This window comes from Molossus molossus, unplaced genomic scaffold, assembly GCF_014108415.1.
Source record: "Molossus molossus isolate mMolMol1 unplaced genomic scaffold, mMolMol1.p scaffold_m16_p_16, whole genome shotgun sequence".
Classification (NCBI taxonomy): domain Eukaryota; kingdom Metazoa; phylum Chordata; class Mammalia; order Chiroptera; family Molossidae; genus Molossus; species Molossus molossus.
The window spans coordinates 38,994,713-39,012,938 of NW_023425351.1; positions in this window are offsets into that span (position 1 = coordinate 38,994,713).

Here is an 18,226-nt window from a genome sequence, read left to right on the forward strand (position 1 = left end):
GTTTTTCTATGCCTGGGAATGAGAGCTTTCAAGCTGGCTCAGTTCAGATGAAGAAAAATAAAAGAAGCAACAGTTTTGCACATTGGAAAGGTAATGGGTGAATTTCAGACCCTTGCTCAGGTGTTACCAGTTAGAAAAAATAATTGAGGCCCTTTTTGATAATGCTAATGAATTCTGGCTTCTGAGTCTGTTTTGGTTGGCGTCCTTGCTTAAAAGAATTACTGAATGGTGAGCATTTCCCACAGGGGGATTCATAGGCTGGTGGAGGAGAGATCTGGGTTCCCTGGCCTCTCCTGGCCCTTGTTGTTGAACCACGTGAGTCCTCACTATGTGGGTATGGACAGGGCCAGTCTCACTGTATTAAAAGAGGCTTTGGCGAGTAGGAAACGATCACACAGATCCTTAGAAATAACTAATCAGAGCGCACCAGCAACAATACCATTATTTCAGTTTTCACACATGAGGACATGCACCTTGGGTAACAAGTCCTGAAACAGAAAATGTCCCCTTTTCTAGAAACCCCTCGCCCCCACCTCCTGGCAGCCCAGCACGTGGGCGTGGGGCGCTGTTCAAAAGCAGCCATTGTGCCCGGTTTGGTTTCCGAGTGGAAAGCTCAGTGAGGTGGCTGAATGTGCTTCTCTCAGCTTCACAGACCTTCTCTCAGAGGGCACAGGGCCCTTCCTCAGGCTGCTCTGGGGATCCAGGGAGGGAAAAGACATTTTCTTGGAGCATGGCCCACTTATTACTTCACACTCTGGGCATGCTGTGATGTCAGACTCTACCCTGAAGCCTTGCAAAGGGGTGAAGCCATCCCCAGGAAGCCGAGAGTCCAGGGGAGACGCAGTCAGTTCTAGGAGTTTTGGGGGAGAGGTTGAACTTGAAGGCAGGGCTTGCATTTCTGACCTTTAGTGGAAAAAAATCCAGCATCTACCATTAACATTCGGAGCAGGCCGGGAAGACAGATGGGGATGGGGCCCTGATCCACATCTGCTGCTGCCGTGAAGACCCCTCCAGTGTTCACTGGAAGCGAGGAGCGGGTGCCGGCCGCCTGCTCAGGCCGCTTGAGCCGCGAGGAGGGCAGGGTGGGGGCCCAGCTCTTCGAGCAGAGCACACGCTGTTCCTCCGTGTGTGCCTGGATATGATTTGCTTCCCTTAGTACCAGACCGCGGGCGGCGTGTGAATTGACAGAATAAAAACTACTAGCAAAAAGCATCTTGTCTGGCTCTTTTCCAGACATCGTCCTTGTGAGCCCAGTGAGGCTCGAACATCTGCTGTTTGTGGATTAGAAGAAGAAAAGTCAGGGTGCACCCTGCCCTGTTCCAGAAAGGATTTAAGGCCATTTGAAATTCACTCACAACCCAACAAAACGACACATGACTCGCCATGTTGGGAGCAACGCGGGATAAAGCAGAATACTGATAGGAGTCAGAAACGAAGGGAAGCATGCCATCCTCAGCTTTTTTATTAGGTGCTATTAAAATGCAGATAACTGTACCTGCCTCAAAGGGTTGTTGTGGGAATGAAGTGAATTTAGGTGAGAAATGCTTAACATAATAGCTCAACATGTAAGCCCTCCATGTATGTTAGCTATTATGGTGACAATGGCTATTACTTATATTGTGAGGCAAATCTAGGTGGCAGTCATGCCTAGTGGTTAAGAACATAGGCTTTGCAGTCTTTTGAATGGGGACTTGAGCCTGACGCTGGATTTACTGCCTCTGTGATCACAGACAGATTATATGACCACTCAAAGCCTCCATTTTCATACCTTTTATGTGCAGATGATAGTACTGATCCCACAGGGTTGTTTTGGAATGAGAGAAACAGGAACACCATGTTATTGTTATCTTGGGCTGCCATAACCAGGTACCCCAGACTGGGTGGCTTAACCAAAAGAAATTTATTTCCCACAATTCTGGAGGCCGGAAGTCCAAGATCAAGGGGTTGGCAAGGTAGGTTTCATTCTAAGGGTTCTTTTGGCTTCTAGGGGCTGCCTCGCATTGTGTGCTCACCTGTCCTTTTCTTGGTGTGTGGGGAAAGGAGACAGAGGGATAGTCAAGCTTTCTGGTGTCTCTTCATATAAGGACATAATGCTGGCAGTCAGCACCCTACTCTTCAGACCTCATTTAACATTCAATACTGCTTCCTTAAAGCTCCATCTCCAAATACAGCCACACTAGGCTTAGGTCAATATATGCATTTTGGGACATACACACATGTAGCCCATAACACACGTCTGTCAGGCAATGAGGTTCAGATCATCTGGGTGGTTCCAAACGCTCAGAGTAGGTTTTATTTAGTGTCGCTTGATGACCCACTGTGTACAAAGCATGGGGACAGTGGATGAAACAATGGGGTGGAGTTCTCAAAGGAGAACACCCTCTGGTATAAGAAGCTGACAACATCCAGAAAAACACCAGGGATCCAATAGGATGGGCTGGTGATGAGGGGTGTAAGCGCTGAGTGGGAGCACTGAGGTTCTGAACCCTGCATGAGTCCGGGGGGAGACTGCTTTTCAGTGGTAAGACTGTGCACTAGCAGGGCCAAGCCGCAGTTGGTTTGTGTGGCTGTTTTGGTTGTTAAATGTAGAAAGACTTCAGTCCTGGTTGTTAAATGGTTTGGACACAGTTGGGGCCTCCAGGGCCCTGCCCAGCCCTTTGCTGAGTGCTGTCTGGTTCATTGGTTGGTTAGTATGTGTTTTGAAAATCACAGCTGTGTGTGAGAGTACACTTTGGGGAGAGATTCAGATCAAGGGCCGCTAGGGCAGAAATGGGGTATTGGAGTGGCCCATCAGGCTTTTTTCTTTTCGCACTTAGTCTTCTATTTTTTGTTTAAATTAATTTCCAAGTGCTTATATAAAAACAAAACTCTATGGAATATTATGCTTATGCTTGCATGCAATACTTAATAAACTCTCAGTCTCTAAGACTGTAAAATAAAATAAACGCAGGTGATAAATAAATAAATAAATAAGTAAAATGATTAGGCTGACAGGAAGAGTTTAGGACTCATATTCAAGGCCTCCCACTCTTGACCCATTTAAAGGTTTGGGAGCCAATGGAATTACTGGCTGCATGGAGACCCAAGGCCATTATCACTGAGGAAGTACCAGAGGTGGCTGGGGTTTCCTAGTTCTTCCAGTGGTGTGGAGGATGGCCCTGGACACTCTCTCGGGCTCTGTTATGGACTGAATGTTTGTATCTCCCTAAAATTCATCTGTTGAAGCCCCAACCCCCAATGGGATGCTATTTGGAGATGAGGCCTTTGGTAAATTTAGGGGAGGTCCGAGGGGTAAGGCCCTCATTTGAGATTAGTGCTCTTATAAGAAGAAACACCAGGAAGCTTGCTCTCTCTCTTTCTCCATAACCCTAGGAGAAAGCTCTCACCGGAAGCTGACCAGGCTGGCACTTTGAGCTTAGATTTCCAATCTCCAAAACTGGGAAAATACATTTCTGTTGTTTAAGCCAGCCGGTCTGTGGTATTTTGTTATAGCAGCCCGAGCGAAGACAGACATCCCAGTGTTTATGCATTGATGCGTCAGGAAAAGGTCTTCTTACTTTTCCTGTAACTTCTTGTCCACTTTTCATGTGCTTTTATGATAATTCACCTATCGATTCCTGTTGTCAGGAAAGGCCTGATGCAATCAGCAATACAAAACAGTGGGCACTGTTCAAGATGAAAGAAGACCCTCTATCAAGGGGAATTGCATTGGAGCAGGCTCTAAGATTCTGGCCAAAGGATTTTCTAATTTCAGTAGGCCAAGTATCGGGTCCTTCCAGTCATATGTAGGAAACCTAAACCGTGGCCAGACATATGGCTCTCAGTAGGTGTCTGAGGGTGTTGTAGCTCAGCTGTCAGGATCTGTTCATCAGTGGCCTAATTAGGATACCCTGTGGAGGAGACAGAATATTTCTTTGGGCCATGATCTTCTCTAAGCAGCCTCTTAGTAGAAGAAACAACTACTGGGGACTCTGAGGGGTGGGGGCTTTCTCTGACTTCTCTCAGTCAGTGGTGGAATCTACACACCTACACATGGCCTACGACATTGGAGGAATCTGGAGGGACCGAGGTTCCCCAAGCCTGTCTGACCTTCTCGGCTGTGTTGCATATTTAAGCAATCTCTGTTGTTTTCTCAGGGTTATTCTCTGCAGCATTTGAAAGAAAAGAAACACCTTTCAGCATGCCTAAACTCAGAATTAGGCCACAAAAGAAAATGAACATAACATAGTGAACGCTTAAACTACCTCCCTGCCCAAACATTCCTCTCTGAGCCAGTTTCTGTCGAATGCTTTAGTCTTTCTCCGATTAAAACAAAAACAAAACTAGGTTATAAGCAAAAGGAACAATTCTTTCAAGTGGTTAAGTTGTCAAGGTACCAAACGAAATAACCTACACGCCTGAAAGGGCCATGTTGGTTTCTTAAAACACTTCTCTTTTGCAGAACTTTTTTAGTCTATTATATAGATTATCTTAATGACAATGGTATGTGAAAGGGCAGCGAAATTTAGGGCCAGAGGCTCCGGGCTGTTAAATGCTTTTTAGAAGATCTGATAGTAGCTGGCTGACAACCAACAAAGCCAGCCTAGAGAGATGGCTGCTGGGTATGTGAGAGCCCACGAGCGTCTGAGACCCTGCAGATTCCCATCCACACTGAGGCAAGTAACAAGTGTTTTCTTTTGTCCCCATTAGTCAGGGCACCAGGAGGGAGTGGTGGAAACTGCTGGTGGAAGAGACAGTGGAAGAAACGATGACATGGAGTGTGGATGGGTTGGGCATGTCAGATGCCTCAGAATTACCGAAGCATTTGTTTTTCATCGTTAACAGCAGCAACAAACATTTATTAAGTGCTAACTCTGTACAAGGCTCAAGGCAGGATGCAGTGATGAATAAATCGGGGGAGGTAAGGCACAGTTGTTTGAAAAAACACAAATGTCAACACGAGGTGGCATTTGCTAAATGCTGGATGAGGGGTAGAGAAACAAGAGCTCAGAAGGCTTGAGAGTGGGAGAGACAAAGTGCTTCCGAGATGGTCAGGGGAGATTTCTTGAGATACAATCTCACAAAGGTACGAAAAAGCAGAGAGAGCATTTATGGTTGAAACAAATAATTTCGGGAAACCCAGTCAAGAGAAGCTAAGGCTGGTTTGTTGCGGGGGCATGAGTAAACCACCTGGGAGGAGTTGATTTAGGAAAAAGAGTGGGAAATTATCCTGGAAAGAAAAAAATAGATTGGAGCTGGAATATCAGGCTAAGAAGGACTTGGGGCTTCAGACCAGGGGACATTTTTGAGTGACATGTAAAGCCGAGTGCAGGGAATAGCCCATCCTTTATGTAACTTTTTTTTTTTTTTTTTTGCATTTATTTTCAGATAGAGAGGGAGGGAGAAAGGAAGGGAGAGAAACATCAACGCGCGAGAGACACATCGAGTGGCTGCCACCCACACAAACCCATCCAGGGCCGGGTACAAACTGCAACCTAGGTATGTGCCCTTAGCGGGAACCGAACCCGGGTCTCTCTGGTCTGCGGGCCGACTCTCTAACCACTGAGCAAAACCAGCCAGGGCAACCCGTCCTTTATGGAGGTGGTCCTCATAGTTCTGGCTTTCCAGAAGGCAGACAGGGGCTCTCACATATTCAGTTGCAGCTTTGTGCCAGCCACTGCGTTAGTTCCTGGAGATGCAATGGTGAATAAAAACAGTTCCTGTTTACAAGGAGTTTTTGGTTCAGGTGTTTGGGTTAGAGTAAACTGTTATTAGTAAGAAAGAATTACTTGCCCACTGCTGCCAATCTGACTTTCTTTCTTCTCCCTATGTCTTATTTTCTATCAACCTCTTTTTTATGGTCTCGTAGTTCTGTCAATATCTCCTATTAGGTTTCAGTGAAATCTATTGGAGACTTTGAACCGCTCTGTCTTTTTAAGGTGACTCAAGTTCAGCATTATGTGATGATCTTGTTGGATGACCCTCAGGGGCCAGTCTTACTGATTTTATCTCTAAATTATGAAGAAACACTCCATTGTGGTGCCCTAACACTGCCTCCATGTAGGTTAAACCATAAGCTTGGAAATTTAGAATTTCTGAAGTATTTATTTTATTCTGTTTTGAAAAATAGTTTCAGAAGTTGCTCATTTTCAGTCTTCAGATACTGCTCCATTTTCCACATTTCATGTTGGTAACTGACAGTGGCAGCGTCTCTTTGTATTGGGTGTAGGTTTGATTCAAACCTAGAAACTTAAAACGTATTTAAAGCTGTTAAATGTTCTATTTCTAGCTCCTCAGCTACTAGGGTTTCATCCCTTTCTCCACCACCATCATCACCACTGCCACCTTCATTTTTGAACGTGCTAAAAATATACTAGTTCTAATGCAAAATACATCTAGATACCCTCTAATAACCCTGGAAGGTAGCTGTTAATATCCCCATTATGCAGATAAGAAAATTGGGATCAGATTATGTAATTTGCTCCTAAGTGGAGAAGCACAGATCTGAAGGCAGGTTCCCAGTCTCAAAGGTGCAGCTTGACCCACTCCATTATACTCCCTCTTACCTCTGTGTCCTACTCATTTGTAGCCACATGCTACAATTTGTGGTTTCCTTCAGTACCTTCTCCTTTAGGATTCATCTTTGGAGAAGAGGAATTGCTGGAATACTGGCTGGATGATAAGAGTCAAGCTCGGGAGTGAGACAGACAAGAGCCTGAATCCTGAATCTACTACTTACTAGCTACCTTGGTGATATTAATCTTATGGAGCCTTTGTTTCTATATCTGTACAAGAGAGGTAATAACTTCGGCAGAGGATGTCATGAGGCTTCAGAGGACATGTACAGGCCCCAGGACAGGACCTGGAGTGCTACGTGCTTAATAAAGTGGGCTGCTGCTCGAAGGTCTGGATTCACAGACTGGAGGAGCCCGATTCCCCGGCACCGCTGCGGTGGTGCCGTTCCTCCTCATCCCTCTCTGTCACCGTCTTCCACTTTCACCTCCTTGCCTCTGGTTCTGATTCTTCTCTCTCTCAGGAACTTTTTTTTTTTTTTTTTTTTTTTTTACAGATTTTCATCTTAGCCTGTCTTTTACATTTTGTCCCATTAACTGGAATGCCTTTCACCTTCTCCTTTGGCTCAAGAGTCCCTCGGACATATGGCACACATAATTGGTGACTGGCTCAAGGGATTTCACAAAGGCAAACATAGTACATACCCTGCAGATCCCTGGCATTAATTTTTTGCTTTCAAAGTCTTAGGTCATGTATGTATTGTGCTTTCTCTAAACTAGGGGTTCTTGGACCAGCAGCCTCAGCATCACATGGAAACTTGTTAGACATGCACTCTTAGGATTTGCCTCAGAAACTCTGGGGGTGGTTTGTTATTTGTGTTTTAACAAGCCCTTCAGGGGATTTGATTCACATAGTGTTTGAGAAGCACTGCTAGAGCCCCCTGAAGAGCCCCCTGTGAACAGGGACCTTGACTGTGTACCTCCAGGCAGTCCGGCTACTATTTTCTTGGGACTATACTTACTCTGTGGCCAGGTATTAGTTTACTGGCATTAGTTTGCATATTCTAATTTATAAAATTGTGCTGAGACATTTGCTCTGGTAAAGGTCTCATATGCTATACACCTTTGTTATAGGCCAAATAGCTTCTCAGAACTTAATTCTTTTTTTTTTTATCCTCACCCGAGGACATTTTCCCATTTTTTGTTCAGATAGAGTGGGAGGGAGAGAGAGAAACATCGATGTGAAAGGGACACATCGAGTGGCTGCCACCTGCACGGCCCAACCAGGGCCGGGGACAAACTGCAACCGAGGTGCATGCCCTTAGTGGGAACCAAACCTGGGTCCCTGTGGACCGCAGGCCAACGCTCTAACCGCTGAGCCAAACTGGCCAGGGCAGAACTTAATTCTTTAGAGAGCTTCATTTTATCTGATTTGAATTAAATTTAGGTTAATTTCCTCTTGTTTCTTTAAAAAAATTATATAGCCTCTTTATTATGTAGTCTAGGCATATAGCATTCTTTTGTTACATAGCCCAAGTATACATTTGTCCCTTAAGAATCGGTTTTCTCTTACATGTTTGGGTGTGTTATTGTTAGGGCTATTATTTAAGAAAAATCTTAGATGAAATCTTGCTTGAGGACTATCCTTGGATTATCAAGAATATGAATTATATTATGAAGAAGTAAATATATGGATGCAACAACTTAGAGGGATGGTATAAGCTAAAAGCTGCAATAGGGTCAACAAGTATTATCCTCTTCAGACCGTGAAGCTCTTAAGAAGAGGGACCATGCCTTCTTTGTCTTTGCGGCCCCTTTATCTGGCACCATGACTGTCAAATGCTAATTGAGTGCCTATTATGCACTAGGATTTGGGGCTATAATGATGAAAAAGTAGATATGGTTCCTGTCTTTACAAAGTTTACATTTGTTGGTACTTGACGAATAAATCACAATTTAGTGGAAAACAATATATTATGTATTATTAAGGGAAACTAAGAGCACCTGGGATTTCTTAGGCCCAGGAGTTAATATTGGGGAGGATCACCTAATGAATGAAACTGGGATAATATACTTAAAAATATTGTCAGAGAAGTCATCACTGTTGCAAAGAGATGAAAATAGCTGTATTGCTTAGCACTTTGGTGTAGCAGAAATAATGGTTATGGTAACAGGGACTTCACAGACAACATTTGTGGAGAGCTCATGGCAGGGTGCCCAGTGCTGTGCAGCTCTGATCCATTAGTCATGTGATTACAGTGAGCAGTGAATGCAGAGAGAGAATCCTGTGTTCTCCCAGCTTTGCCTCTAACTCTGATAAATCACTTTGTTCTCTGGGTCTCAGTGTTCTTGTTTACAAAAGGAGGGTATTAGAGGAAATGCTGCCTATGACTTCTAAGTCTAAGGTATCAGTCTCTTTGTGTGTCTTGTTTTTTTCTTTCCCCCTATTATTAAATTATTTTTATTTTTCAATTACAGTTCATTTACATTATATTAGTTTCAACTGTACACCCCAGTGATTAGAAATTACATAACTTACTAAGTGATCATCCCCATAAATCTTGCACCCATCTGACACCATACATAGTTATTAATATATTATTGACTATAATCCCTATGCTGTACTTTACATCCCCGTGACTATTCTGTAACAACCAGTTTATATTTCTTAATCCCTTTACCTTTTCCATCCATCCCCTCAATCACGCCCCCCATCTGGCAACTGTCAAAATGTTCTCTGTATTTATGAGTCTGTTTCTGTCCTGCTTGTTCATTTATTTTGTGTTTTAGATTGAATTGTTGATAGATATGTATATATTGCCATTTCATTGTTCATATTTTTTATTTTTGTTTCTTCCTCTTCTTAAAGAAGATCCTATATATAACACTGGTATGGTGGTGATGAACTCCTTTAGTTTTTTTCTTATCTGGGAATCACTTTATTTGTCCCTCAGTTCTAAATGATACCTTGCTGGGTAGAGTAATCTTAGTTATAGGTCCTTGCTTTTCATCACTTTTTATATTTCTTACTAATCCCTTCTGGCCTGCAAAATATCTATTGAGAAATCAGCTGACAGTCTTATGGGAGCTCCCTTGTAGGTAATGAACCGTTTTTCTCTTGCTGCTTTTAAAATTCTCTCTGTCTTGCCCTGGCCAGTTTGGCTCAGTGGTAAGAGCGTCGGCCTGTGGTCCAGAGAGACCTGAGTTCAATTCCCGCTAAGGGCATGTACCTTGGTTGCAGTTTGTCCCCGGCCCTGGTTGGGTCATGCAGGTGGCAGCCACTCGATGTGTCCCTTTCATGTTAATGTTTCTCTCTCTCTCTCCCTCCCATTCTATCTGAACAAAAAAATGGAAAAATGTCCTTGGTGAGGATAAAAAAAATAAAAAATAAAAAATAAATAAAATTCTCTCTGTCTTTAACTTTTGGCATTTTAATTATGAGGTACCTTTGTGTGGGTCCCTTTGGGTTTATCTTTTTGGGATTCACTGTGCTTCCTAGACTTGTATGTCTATTTCCGTCACCAATTTAGGGAAGTTTTCTGTTATTATTTTTTCAAATAGGTTTCAATTTTCTGCTCTCTCTTTTGTCCTTCTGGCACACCCATGATGTGAAACTGGTATGCTTGAAGTTGTCCCGGAGGCTCCTTACACTATTCTCATTTAGGGGGATTCTTTTTTCTTTTTGCTGTTTTAATTGGGTATTTTTTGCTTCTTTATATTCCAAATTGCTGATTTTATTTTCAGCCTCATCTACAATACTGTTGACTCCCTGAAAATTATTCTTTATTTCAGTTAGTGTATCCTTCATTTCTGACTGGTCCTTTTTAATGCTTTGGCGATTCTCACTAAGTTTATTAAGCATCCTTATAACCAATGTTTTGAACTCTGCCTCTTATAGATTGCTTGTCCCCATTTTGTTTAGTTTCTTGACTTCTGTTCTGTTCTTTAATTTGTGACATGTTTCTTTGTCTCCTCATTTTGGCAGCCTCCCTGTGTTTGTTTCTAAGCATTAGGTAGAGCTGTTATGTCTGTCAGGCTTGGCAGAGTGACCTAATGTAGTAAGTGTTCTGTAGGGTCCAGTGGCACACTCTCCTTGATCACCAAAGCTGGTTACTCAAGGTGCAACCCCTCCTGGTGGGCTGAGTACACCCCCTGTTGTAGTTGAGCCCTGATTGCTGTTGGCACTTCAATGGGAGGGATTTACCACTAGGCTGATCAGCTGCAAGGACTGGCTGTAACCACTGACCACTGACTTCTGACCATCGTGGAAGATCAGCTATGCAGGACCCCATCCCACAGAGCAGGACTTCAGCAGGACTCTGGTGCCTGCTGAGTCTGCCTCTTGAGTGTGCTGCCTGTGTAGGTGGTTGGGTGGTGGTGATGCTTTGACATGGTCTGAAGCTGTCCCCTGTGTGTGCTGGCTCTGGGGCCCTCTCGGAGGTGCATGCTAAGGTCAGCCACTGCCTGTGTTCTGCCCAGGGCCACCCAGCATGAGCTACAAAGCAATCTGCAGATGGTTGTTACTTGTGCTGGGCTTGGAGGTTTTCAGGTGAGGCCAAATTGCGAACCATGGCTGGCTGCTGCTAGTGTGGGCCTGGGACCATTCAGTGAGAGATACAGAGCATGCTGAGGCCAGGTGCTGCTTCTTTGAGAGATTTTAGAAAAATCTGAAGCATGAGCCAAGACAGGCCATTCGTATGGAAAAAAAACATTGTACACAGCTTGGATAGGCCAGAAAGTTAGGTGGGGTGAGACCTCATGGAATCACCAGGGTTGGGTGAACAGTGATAGCTAGGTTGATGGAAACTGAGATATAGCCCCACTTGTGGGCTCTGGGGGAAGTCTCGGAACAAGCAATGGCCTCTGCCAGCACTTCCTCTGGGAGAAAGCTGTCACCCAGCTCTTACCGTGATGCCAAATAATTAAGTTTCTCCCAGGAGGGCTCTGGTGCCTTTTTAGCTGCTGCCACGAGCACTGGATCTCAGAGAGAGTGAGTCTGACTAAGTTCATACATGAATTTTTTAAGAGGAACTGCCTAGAACTCCAGAAACCCCTGTTTCCTTCAGCTTCAGTCCCCTTTGGTTTTTACAGCCAGAAGTGATGGGGACTTCTCTTCCCGGCACTGGAACCATAGAATGGGGGGCCTGGTGGGGAGCTGGGACTCCTTGCTCCTCCGGGGTGGTTACCTTTGCCACCGATATATTACTCTCAATTTTTATCTGCCACATATTGGTGTGCGACCAACCTGTTCCACGTCTCCGCCCCTAAAGATATGGCTTCTTCTTTAATTCCTTAGTTGTAGAATTTCCATTCTGCCAGATTTTAGGTTGTCATTTTGATGTGATCATAAGAGGAGGTGAGCACCGCATTTATGAATGCTGCCATCTTGCCCAGAAATCCTCGTGTGTCTTGGTAACAGTTAACAGAGAAATATTTAGTCAGAGTTTAAACCTCACCCATATTTCTCATGTATAATATGGTCCAGCACCATGTTTGAAGCTTGGATAACAAATAAAGCTATAGAAAGTTTGCCCATATACTAGCGCATGGTATAGTATCTACAGAGGATATATCCTTAAAGGGCCCTGAGTTGGTACATGTATGAATATCTCTAAAACTATCCTGTTTTTTTTCAGACTGAATTTTCCCTACCAACTCATCTTTTTATAAATATAACAAAGTAATGCATATTACATTTAAAAAGTATGTTTGTGATATCATATTATTTTGCTTATTCACAGACACAGAACTTACGCTCAATTTATGAGACGTGCAACAGAAAGTTACAGAGTCTTTGAGCCACCACTGTTCTACAAATTTGGCATCTGCCGCCTCAAAAGGCTGAAATGTTTTAAATTTATTTACACCCTGCAGTTTCCTTGGGGAACTGTTTTCCATAAGCTAATGAGGCGCTGGTGCAAGGCCTCTCTGTTATTCCTGGCAGGAACTCGGAGACACATCGGCCTGCTGCCCTGCTTTTTCCCTCAGTAGTCCAGGGCAAATAATAAATATGGGAAAATACATCATCCCTTTGAATGTGGGAGCCAAGCTGCAGGACTGCCAAGGTTAAAACAAAGCAATTGCGAGCTTGGAGTCTGTTCATATTTTGTACCACATGTGCCTGTGTTTTAGGGACACTCTGAATGTGGCCTTTATCATGTCGGATTACTTGTTACGAGGACATATGCAATCTTTTGAAATCTACTCTATGAAAAGGCCTTTCTGAAGAAGTTTCCTGTTAGTGGATGAAATGCTGTCCTAAGATTGGGGAACTTGTGTCCTTGATTATGGGTCAATGGAATTTATCGAGCACCTCCAAGGTGTCTGACCCTGTGTTGATATTGGCAACAGTAAAAAGAGAAGAAGCAGGTATGACATGACTTCTTGCCTTCACAAGTGCTCAGGGTCAGCTGGAGGGGGTGTTTCAGATGACAAGGGTTGCTCTTATCAAGGGCAAGAACCCTCAGCTAACCACCCAACTTACTAAGGATTTCAACACGATGGAGGCCTGGACACACCCTTGGCACATAGTAGGTGCCCACTGAATGGATACATGAATTAAGGCTGCTGCTTTGTTTCTGGTCTCTCAACAGAGCAGTCCAGTTGGTATTTAACATGGGAGTTAAACTGGCATGAAATGATTTAAGTAGCCTCAGGGTTTTCTGAGCCCCCAGACTTAGCCCCTAATGCATGCAGATATTCCCACCTCCAGCTGTCCTCTGATATCACCCTTGTCTAGCTTAGCTCCATATGGGCAATTAAATCTTACTGATTTAATTGGACACATTCCCCCCTTCTCTTTTCTGCTTTGTTTTCTCTGCTTGTCACTCAGAGCTGGTTGAGGTCAATCCGCATGTGTTTCCTGACTTTGGGGAGGTAGTAAAGAGAATTTAAATGAAATCTATTCGATGGCTCATAAGAAATCAAGACCTCTTCAATAATTAGACACACCTCCAGTTTTGCTATAGTTCTTAGTCTTGAGTCTAGGGGCAAAAGATGAATGTGATAATTTTGAAAGTCTTTTTGCAGTTTTGGGACTTTACCAGAATAACACTATTCTTCATGCCTAAGGGACTCTGGCACACCAGTCAGCAACTGATTTAATTTTTCACTGACCTTTGTAGGTAGACCATCGAGCTGAGTCCCTAGAGCCTCTTTTTCCAACTGTAATAAAATCAGCAGCATGGTTATGGGTAAGGGCTGGGTGCCCTTTACTTAGACAGAACTGCTGGCCCTGCCCTCCCACAACTTCAGGCTTCTACACACGCTCTCCCCTTGGCCTGAAACCCCTTCCCTGCCCTCATCACTGGGAGAAAATTAGTCCTCTGTAAATATGCTCCCTTAGGGCCCTGTGTGTGACTCTTACAAGGAGAGCATCTCTCATGCTGTACTGTTCTTATTTGTATATATGCCTCTTTATCTAGAATATAAAGTCTTGAATTTCATGGAAGCTTTCTCAGGCCTCCAAATCTGGCATAACAGATGGTCAGTGAAGATTTAATAAATGAATGATGCAGAGAGGTAGACTTCTCACCACTCCTCTCTGTGTTTTGGGATAACTCACAACTAATTATTGCCTGAGCATGGGAGAAAATGAGTCCTGTGGATGTTACTGTCTATGTTTAGGTAAAGGCCAGTGGTGGACTGGAAGTGTCAGGGTATATAGCTAATCAAAGTTCTTGTGAGGTTTTGACAAAGAGCAGAAGTGATGATGGACTGTCCCTGCTCAATACAGTTCCCCAATTAGCAATTCCTTTAGGTTGATAAAGTTTTTCTTAAAATGGAAGCACCTCCTAGAAGGGTTAAATCTACTGGTGCTTTAGTGACTTTATTTTATTTATATTAGTCATTTTAGTCATTAAAACAAACAAACAAACATTAGATTCAAACTACTTTCAGCCTTTCTGAGGAGGTGATCTCTTTCAGGGAAATAGAGCAGGGATTGTGATGGGGGACTGGTTTGGGGGGCAGGGCATAGAAATCCTATAGGTAAGGCACCCTTTTGGGAGACCTTTTCTCTACATGATTATTACCCTGACAGAGGGGTTGTAGGCATCCAGAAACAGAATAAGGTCATGGGGAACTGTGAGGGGTGAGAGTGGAAAAGGGAGAGGAAGTCAGAGAACAGTGGCTTTGATGGTCAAGACAACCTTGCAAGGGATGATTTCCCCCCGTAATGGATGACTGGGTCAGAGCAAGGCTTGGCAGAGAAATGACATTATTTGTCACGAGTAATTGCCCTTGAAAAGGAGGCCCACTGCTGGATGTAAATGGTACCCAGTATCTAGGAGGTCCTGATGAACATAAACTTAACCTATACTCAAAGACACCTCAATTACCTGGAACATAACTGATCAGAAATCCTCATTAACTGATATGTTTGGGACAATCTACAATTAAGAGAAAGCAGCAAGAGAGAGCAAGCTAGAATCTGGTACTTAGAAAGTCTATTTATAGGGGCCAAAATTATAACACTTTTATCTTACTAATGAGAACTGATTTTCAGAATGAGAACTATGGAGTCTTGCAAGACTGATTTCTCAAATTTAGATCTTCTGATGAAGATGCAGCTGGCAGGTGATGAGACTGTTCTTTGGACAAATGCATTAGAACTTGCACACAAAGATGGGTTTCCCCCCTAAGTCAAAGTAGTCGATGTAAGAATCTGTACTATAGTTTTATTCATGTAATTCCCATCATTTTGTCATTGCTCATCAGGGCCCGTGGTATTTTCTTTTGAATATCTTGAATGAATTAAAATCCTCTTATTTTGACAGTGGATGGGATCTGTTAAAACATCCCAGTGTCTCTGGGTATCAAGTTTAGGAAGAATACAGTTGGCCAGTCTGTATAACATTAATTTTGGTATAAAAAAATTCATGGCTTTGAAAAATGAACTCATGGGATCTTAACAGGTGGATCAGTTGCTGACACTATGAATGTAGCTCACTACAGAACCCAGGACTCTCCTGTGGTTCAGGAAGGGAACATTCTGAACAGAGCTTCCCCAGATTATGCTCCAGCTCTGCTCTAGCACCACCATTACGGTGCCTTATCAGCTCAAACAGTAGCTGGTACCTAGGACCTTTTCTGCACACCCTTAAGAAGACTACCAAAGCATGGGGGAGAGGTTTTGGACCAACACTGATGCATGTTCATTGGCTCCTATAAGACCTGTGGGAAATGTTTTGCTTGCAGAATAGTTAAAGAGCAATAAAACATGGACTTTATGGTTTACAGAGCTGGATTTGAATTCTGAGACTAGCTGGCCCTTATGAATCACGAGATATCTCATAGTCCCAGCTTCCCAAACTATCAGATGGAGATAACAACCTGAGAAGGTTATTAAGAGGCTAAAAGAGAAGACATAGAAAATGCCCAGCACACAGTAGGCTCTTCTTTTGACTAATTCCCACTTATCCTTAATAGTTTTGCTTAGAATTGCTTTTCTTTAGGACTCCTTCTCTGACCTCTAAATCCGTGTTAGGCACCCTTTCCAAAGACACTGTTCTATCTCACCATACTCTTCAATATGCTTCAAAACATTTGTTTTCTAAGCCCTACACTTGAAGTAAACTCTGTCTTATCCCCAACACCTATCACAGTATCTGAGTCACTGCTGGTTTTTCATACTCAATATTTGTTGAATGAATAAAGTAAATGAATAAACAGCAGAGTGTATTTCTTCCAGTCCTTTGATGACTGAGGGAAAAGGTTCTATGGTGTGGCAGAAAAAGTCTGGACATAAGATTTTTATGGGTAACATTTGGTGTTGCATAACAATGGGGTGCAGGGAATGATCACCCAGGTGAGGCAGCTCAGGAGTGTCTACCTGACCCTAGACCCTCTGCTTCCCTTATTTCTGACCACATAGTTGTAAAGGTAGTTACCCATAACAAGCAAATCAAGAGGGGACATTTCACTTGCTTTAAAAAATAGCAACTATTAAAATACTTGGTGCAGGTAATCAGTGGTTCATAGGGTTGATAGAGGAAAATCTAGATTTTTTTTTTGAATAGTCATTAGAGATTAATAGGTAGAGTTGTTTATTGCAGGCTTGATTCTCCTCATTGGGTTGGAAGGGGTACAGCTGTTGGACTAACATGGCCTATTGAAGACTCTTGGTTTAGCTCTGGGCATGTATCAGGAATTCTGGACATTTTGATTTGTGCTTATCATATGGTAGTGTGTGTAGAGACACACCCAGAGTTCAATGGCCAGAGTTTATGTGACATCTTATTCTTCTGCTAACTCATTATCTGATCTTTCTGACCCTTCAATCTTTCTGAGTCTCAGTTTTTTTATTTTTTAAAGTGTACTGATTTCACAGGCTTGTTGTGAAGATGAAGTTAGTGCTGTATCAAGGTAAGAGGTTATGTAAAACAGTAATTTCCAGTAGTTGCTCAGGCTGAACCCAATGAACACTGATAAAAGCAATTTCTGTCGTGGCAGGTACCAAGAAACTTGGCCCTCCTTGGGTGCTCCTTTCTGTGATGAAATTAGCCATCAGGCTCTGGTTGGTTTATATGTAAATAGAAAGTAATATGACCAAAGTAAACAAAAGTGGGAAATTGTATTTGTGTAATTTAAAAATGGTTTATTTTTTTAAAAATTCAAGTCACCTTTTTTCATTCAAGCCATTTCCTCTTGGTTTGAGTGGATTATTGTTTTGTTGTTAATTGCACTTTGCTTAGCATTTCCCCCTCTATTTCAAGACTAGAGACTTTCCCTTTGTTGATATAACAGCTGACCTTATTAAAATTTTGTCCAGATATATTGTAATTTTTAAGATAAGTGGGACCCTAACACAAACATGGAAAGTTGGTCCCCACATGTAAGCTTGCAAAAGTAAATGTCCTACAGTTGGTTAATGGAGGCACATTTTAGTCTACAGTTCTGATTTGCCTTTTCAGTCTATTTGCAGACTCACTGGGAAGTGGACAGGGGTTGAAAGTTTACTTGCAGATTTGCACAGAGTGTTACATTTTAAAGAAATTTCCAATGCATTTTGATTCAGACAAGCTTTTGTTGGCTGAGAAATTATATGATGCACCCAAAATACTTTTACAGAGTGTGGTGTTGAGTGCCATTTTATTCCTATGAACTAGAAGTTCAGTACAAAAGGCCAGGATTGAGAAATGCTCTCTAACATTTTATATACTTATATATATCTCACTTAGGACTGAGCCACTCCTAAAAGTTAAAGTTTAAATTTTCCAAGTATACTTGGGGGGACCTTCCCAACTGAAGAGGTACAGAAGCATCTCATTTGTGGGGCCATTCAGACTTTCCATTCCTTTATTATGTGTGCATGATGGAAAGCTCTTTAATGTTAAAAGTAAATAATGGCCTTTAAGCTATAAGCACTCCGATTAGCGAGTTCAAATGTTGTTATGTATTTCTAACTATAGCCCGATTATTTGATAACATCTGTCTCTGTCTATTATCAAAAAACACTTGGAATACTTTTCCCTTATTTCATGAAGTTCATTTCACAAGAGGAGGTAGATGTTTTAAAATATGATAACAAGTTTATAAAACTTTGGTTTCAAATGTAAAGAATGGTTGTTTGTCGATGAGAGTAGCACATGCCCAAAGCAGAAAGCCTATTATTATCACCATCCAGGATGACCTGCTTTAAGGAGCAACAACTGAGTCTTTTTGATGCTAGACAGAGAGGAGTAAATGTCCTCTGTTGAAAAGTAATTGTTTTCTGACCTTATCTTGTCTTAATT